Source organism: Thunnus albacares, chromosome 10 (genome assembly GCF_914725855.1).
Source record: "Thunnus albacares chromosome 10, fThuAlb1.1, whole genome shotgun sequence".
In the NCBI taxonomy this organism is placed as follows: Eukaryota; Metazoa; Chordata; class Actinopteri; order Scombriformes; family Scombridae; genus Thunnus; species Thunnus albacares.
The window spans coordinates 5,627,514-5,633,821 of record NC_058115.1 but is presented as its reverse complement, the minus strand read 5'-3'; the positions used below and the strand labels follow the sequence as shown (position 1 = coordinate 5,633,821).

At 43.9% G+C, this 6,308-nt stretch overlaps 5 non-coding genes across 5 annotated transcripts; all 5 read left to right on the top strand.

The window, feature by feature from the left end:
• The first annotated feature begins 3,874 nt into the window (after positions 1-3,874).
• trnal-aag lies at positions 3,875-3,956 on the top strand. The gene has a single exon. It is a non-coding gene; the product is annotated as a tRNA-Leu (tRNA).
• A 436-nt stretch (positions 3,957-4,392) lies between these two features.
• On the top strand, positions 4,393-4,474 carry trnal-aag. Its single transcript has one exon. It is a non-coding gene; the product is annotated as a tRNA-Leu (tRNA).
• Positions 4,475-4,910: 436 nt separating this feature from the next.
• Positions 4,911-4,992, top strand: trnal-aag. The gene has a single exon. It is a non-coding gene; the product is annotated as a tRNA-Leu (tRNA).
• Positions 4,993-5,407: 415 nt separating this feature from the next.
• trnal-aag lies at positions 5,408-5,489 on the top strand. Its single transcript has one exon. It is a non-coding gene; the product is annotated as a tRNA-Leu (tRNA).
• A 436-nt stretch (positions 5,490-5,925) lies between these two features.
• On the top strand, positions 5,926-6,007 carry trnal-aag. Its single transcript has one exon. It is a non-coding gene; the product is annotated as a tRNA-Leu (tRNA).
• The last annotated feature ends 301 nt before the right edge of the window (positions 6,008-6,308 follow it).

The window sequence follows — 6,308 nt, the reverse complement described above, 5'->3', positions numbered from 1 at the left end:
ATGATCTTGTGCCACCACCACTTAAGCGATGTGGGCCCTATCTTACACCTGGCGCAAAGCGGCGCCAAGTGCAATGCAAGTGTCTTTGCTAGTGTAAGACAGACGCAGTTGTCATTTTCCCATCCAGCACCCACACTGTTTAAATAGCAAATGCACTTGCACCCATCTGAGTGCCCATGGGCGTGTCAGCCTTAAAATGAGGTGTGGTCAGGTGCATTGTTAGCACACTGCTATCCTGAGGCACTGGGAAGTGATTGCACAATTGACCAAAAAACCTGGTCTGAAGTCAATGGTGCAGTGTTTCACTGATATTTTAATGGTGTATTATCAAGATAGTAATATACACTTACATAGGTGGGTGCACAACCCATGTACACTCTTCTTGTTACACACATGGACCCACAGCAGCGCACAAACATGCAAAAGATTACAAATAAAAGGATTACGATGTGAAAGATTACTATAGTGTACATCAATATATTTAAAAAAAACCCATCATAACGGTTAGTCCTAATATTTATCAGAATTAGCTAATTGCAGTAATGACGAATGAAAGTGTCTAATTATTGACCAATCGTGACAGTACACATAGGTATTTAAACAGACCCATAAGGTTGAGGGTGTCTGTCAAGACCCGGAAAACGATTACAGATCACACACAAACGACTTTGCTGCTGCATTAATACAAGACCATGTAAGTTGAACAAAACATCACTCGTTGAACTCCTCAATTAAAAACCGATGCATTTGCTCATATATTTTTGATCCGCAGAGCGAAATGGAGTACCTGATGGGACAGAGGATTGGGAGACAGTGCAGACAGAGGGTCCACAAGCCAAGGACCCCATTTCTGTCCCTCATCAAAGAGGAATGCCTGCCACCAGGCTGTAACAGACATTTGCAGTCTCCTGGCAGATGAGCTGGAGACTAATGCCAGCTGTCCTTATGTATTCCCCATTGCTGTGAAAGTCACTGCTGTGCTACATTTCTTGGCCAGTGGGACATTCCAGCATCCCTTGAGTTCAATTGGAGGCATATCCTAATCTGCCGTAAGTTCAGCCATACACGCTGTAACATCAGCCCTAGTTCGACATGCCAGTGAATTGTTAAATTCCCAATGACACCTGCCAGCCAAGAACAAGTCAAACAGGATTTCTGGGGGAAATCTGGGTTCCCTGGGGTCCTGGGTGCAATTGATTACATGCATGCGCAATTACGTGCCCCATCAGAGAACCCTCTGATATATGACAACCATAAGAGAACCCATTCCATCAACATCCATTGCAATGCAACGTGTAAAGTTACACATGTATTCACAAATTATCCTGGATCAAACCATGGCTCCTTTATACAGGCCAACTCTGCCATTCCTGTAGTCTTCCAGGGGGATCCCCCCCTGGAGGGGTGACTGTTAGGGTACAATGGCTATCCATTAAAGACATGGCTGATGACACGGTTTATCATGCCTACAATAGTGCATGAATTGTGTGGAGTGCTGAAAACGCGCTTCAGATGTCCTTCAGGTGGAACATTACAATACAACCCTCATAAAATTCTTTGTGGGATTTATTCACTTGGCAAAACAAAACAAACAAACAAACAATAAAAACACTACAGCCAAAAAAGATCCAAATTCAGCAACCAGAACACACTAACAGAGGGTGTATATATGCTCTAGGAAACAGATGAAAACAATGATTAAAGAAGGTATTGGCTGGAAGCTCCAGCTGGCAGGATCCTCCACTACCGTGGGTGGGGGAGAAAGAAAGAACTCTAGACAGCTCCTCACTGCTGCCAGCAGCAGGATCAGCACCTTGGAGAAAGCTGCGGTGCATAATCCTGACAACTGTTTATAATGATTTTTTACATGATTAAAGCAATTTTTGAACAATATTTAACAAATACGCTTTAACATTTTTGAGATTACAGTTATCAGGTTTCCGTACTTTCAGCAATTAAAACCAAGCTTATTTTACCTGTTACTCCATGACAGAACAAAACAATTTTAAAAAGAACCAAAGCTGTAATTAAAAAAAAAACCCTTTTCAAAAAACAAACAAAAACAAATTTGCCACAAATTAATGAACAGGATCTCGAACTGGTGGTCTTCTTTCTCACCACCACAATGGGGCAAAGAGCAGCAGGGGCCAGCGTGCTCATAATGAATCAGGCGGGCAGGAAATAACGTGGTCAGAGGAGGAGGTGTTGCAAGTATCATCCCAGGGGCTGCAGCAACATCTCAATGTAGCTCAGGCCGGTGTTTTATGCACCAAACACTCTTCGCCTGATTCCACCAAATTCTCACTCCAGCATGTTGAATCCAGCCTGCTGGAGTTCCAGGAACAGGTGGTCCTCCTGCCAGATGATGTTCCCTATTTGTGATCTGGATCAGCTCATCTCTCCTCTCGACCTCGATGATGGTTGTTCCACCGTCCCTTTTCCCTCCACAACTACCCCCTGCTTCTGCCTACTGGGTCTGGCCTCAGGATTCTCAGCCAACAGAGCTGCATGACATTTATGGTTCATTTATTGAATGGCTTTGTTACAGGTATTAATGTAAAATAAACAGTTTTTGCAAGAAGCCTGCATGGTTTGTACACATTGATATATTGTTATCCATGGACGCCCACCTCTTGCCCCCCAAAACCCTCAATGCTTTCAGCACTGAGAGTAGAGGCAGTGACATCCTCCGCTGACGTCAGATCCTTGGTGGTCGTAGGTGGTCCTCCTCCTGTTTCTAGTAGCTGTTTTCAGTGAGCAGCAAACTTTTGTTTTCCCTGTCTCCTATCATTGTACCACTTTCAGCATTGAGCGGTCATTCTGGTGACGCCAGAAGATGAGAACATGCTGCTCATCACTACCTCCTCCCACAACTGTGTCACCTCAGGGAGCTTTGATGGAATTCTGCTGTTGCCTTAGATGGTCCGCTTGCGCACTTTCACTTCGCACATAAACAGATTAATTTCCTCTCCAGAGAAGCGTTCGTTCTTACTATCTCGCAAATCCTCCAAGGTGCAAGTGCACCTGGCTTTTAAAGGGAATGGGAGATGACAATCTGATTGGTTTATCGCATGTTAAGCCCAAAACACACCCATGATTAACTAAGAAACTACAACCCTTTTGAACCATGCGCCTAGTACTGCGACCATTTTTTCCACCATTTAACTAGCAAAGGTGGATTTGGACATGCCCTAAATGCACTTGTACCATGCGCTTCAGACCATGCGATAGATTGTTAAAATAGTGCCCTAAGACTGCTGCTAGCAAACATAGATGTAAACAATGCAGGTTTCAAATAAACTACTATTTTTTTATAAACTATGCTGACAGCTATTTGGTTTCAAAGCTTATCAATTTCTCTCAATGCTCCCTCCTAACTTGCAATACAGAACAGTGTTGTAGTAATATGCAAGGTGGAAGATGTGTGGTAGAGAAGTCTAAGGCTCTGTATTAAGGCTCAAGTTGTTGTGAAATAGTGGTCTTAACACCACTATTGCCATTTGACACCATTTGGTTGATTCTGTCAGTTTTCACTTCCCTTTCCCTCAATGCTACTGCAACAACATTTTTCAAATGACAGCACTCACATTCATTTGATAAGGCAATACTTAAAAGAGGTTTGAGCCATTTTAAAACATAATATGTTCCATCATGACAACTTCTCTGCACCCAATTTTCCCCATAAAATCAAGAGCAGGATCAAATTGTGGGTGCTAGGTGAGGCCTGTAGGAGCAGAGTGGCGCAGCGGAAGCGTGCTGGGCCCATAACCCAGAGGTCGATGGATCGAAACCATCCTCTGCTAAGTCTGTTTTTCTACCCAGCTCAGCTCTATGTTGTCAGTGTCTTTCATCTATTTGAAACAGCAAAAGCACAGGTAGTGTGGCCGAGCGGTCTAAGGCGCTGGATTAAGGCTCCAGTCTCTCAGGAGGCGTGGGTTCAAATCCCACCACTGCCATATTTTCTCATACTGTCTGACTATTATTGCACTATGTTGGCAAGAAATGTAGAAGTGTTGGCAGCCAGAAGGTCACTCCCAAATCCATGGCAAGGGCCAAGGGCCTGGTACTTGAGTCACATAGTAATCTCTGAATTGAAGAATGGCTTCATTGTGCTCTTCACTGAAGGAAAGCTCTCAAATTATTTTGCCAAGTTAAGCCTTCAGATAAACTTTGCACTTTGGTGAATTTTATCCGTCCTTTTATTATGAACCACAAGTTGTGGGCACAAGCCTAAAAGGTGGTGTTCAAGAGTAGAGTGGTGCAGCAGAAGCGTTCTGGCCCCAATACCCATGGGATGATGGATTGAAACTATCCTGTTAGGTGTAGGATTTTCTACCCTGCTCCGCTCTTTGCTGTAAATGTCTTTCGTCAATATGAACCAGTCAAAGTACAGGTAGTGTGGCCGAGCGGTCTAAGGCGCTGGATTAAGGCTCCAGTCTCTCAGGAGGCGTGGGTTCAAATCCCACCACTGCCATATTTTCTCATACTGTCTGACTATTATTGCACTATGTTGGCAAGAAATGCAGAAGTGTTGGCAGCCAGAAGGTCACTCCCAAATCCATGGCAAGGGCCAAGGGCCTGGTACTTGAGTCACTTAGCAATGTGTGAATTGAAGAATGGCTTCATTGTGCTCTTCACTGAAGGAAAGCTCTCAAATTATTTTGCCAAGTTAAGCCTTCAGATAAACTTTGCACTTTGGTGAATTTTATCTGTTCTTTTATTATGAACCACAAGTTGTGGGCACAAGTCTAATAGGTGGTGTTCAAGAGTAGAGTGGTGCAGCAGAAGCGTTCTGGCCCCATTACCCATGGGATGATGGATTGAATCTATCCTTTTAGGTGTAGGATTTTTTACCCTGCTCAGCTCTTTGCTGTAAATGTCTTTTGTCAATATGAATAAGTCAAAGTACAGGTAGTGTGGCCGAGCGGTCTAAGGCGCTGGATTAAGGCTCCAGTCTCTCAGGAGGCGTGGGTTCAAATCCCACCACTGCCATATTTCTTCATACTGCCTAGCTATTGCTGCACTATTATGACAGAGAGTCACTGCCAAGTCCATGGCAAGAGCCAAGGGCCTGGTACTTGAGTCACTTAGCAATGTGTGAATTGAAGAATGGTTTCATTGTGCTCATCATGGAAGGAAAGCACTCAAATTGTTGTGACAAGTTGAGCTTTCAGATAAACTTTGCACTTTGGTGAATTTTATCCCAGTTGTTTTATTATGGACCACAAATTGTGGGCACAAGCCTAATAGGTGGTGTTCAAGAGTAGAGTGGTGCAGCGGAAGTGTTCTGGCCCCAATACCCATGGGAAAATGGATTGAAACCATCCTCTGATAGGTGTAAGATTTTCTACTTAGCTCAGCTCTTTGCTGTAAAAGTCTTTCGTCAATATGAAACAGTCAAAGTACAGGTAGTGTGGCCGAGCGGTCTAAGGCGCTGGATTAAGGCTCCAGTCTCTCAGGAGGCGTGGGTTCAAATCCCACCACTGCCATATTTTCTCATACTGTCTGACCATTATTGCACTATTATGGCAAGAAATGCAGAAGTGTTGGCAGCCAGAGGGTCACACCCAAATCCATAGCAAGGGCCAAGGGCCTGGTACTTGAGTCACTTAGCAATGTGTGAATTGAAGAATGGCTTCATTGTGCTCATCATGGAAGGAAAGCTCTCAAATTCTTGTAACAAGTTGAGACTTCAGATAAACTTTACACTTTGGTGAATTTTATCCGTTCTTTTATTATGAACCACAAGTTGTGGGCACAAGCCTAATAGGTGGTGTTCAAGAGTAGAGTGGTGCAGCAGAAGTGTTCTGGCCCCAATACCCATGGGATGATGGATTGAAACTATCCTGTTAGGGGTAGGATTTTCTACCCTGCTCAGCTCTTTGCTGTAAATGTCTTTCATCAATATGAAACACTCAAAGTACAGGTAGTGTGGCCGAGCGGTCTAAGGCGCTGGATTAAGGCTCCAGTCTCTCAGGAGGCGTGGGTTCAAATCCCACCACTGCCATATTTCTTCATACTGTCTGGCTGTTACTGCACTATTATGCCAGAGGGTCACTGCCAAATCCATAGCAAGAGCCAAGGGCCTGGTACTTGAGTCACCTAGCAATCTGTGAATAAAAGAATGGTTTCATTGTGCTCCTCATGGAAGGAAAGCACTCAAATTGTTGTGACAAGCTCAGCCTTCACATAAACTTTGCACTTTGGTGAATTTTGTCCCAGTTGTTTTATCTAAGAAGAATGGTTGCAATCTGGGCCTGCTTTGCATATTCATTTCAGTTTGCATCATTGTCCTTGCAGATAATTTT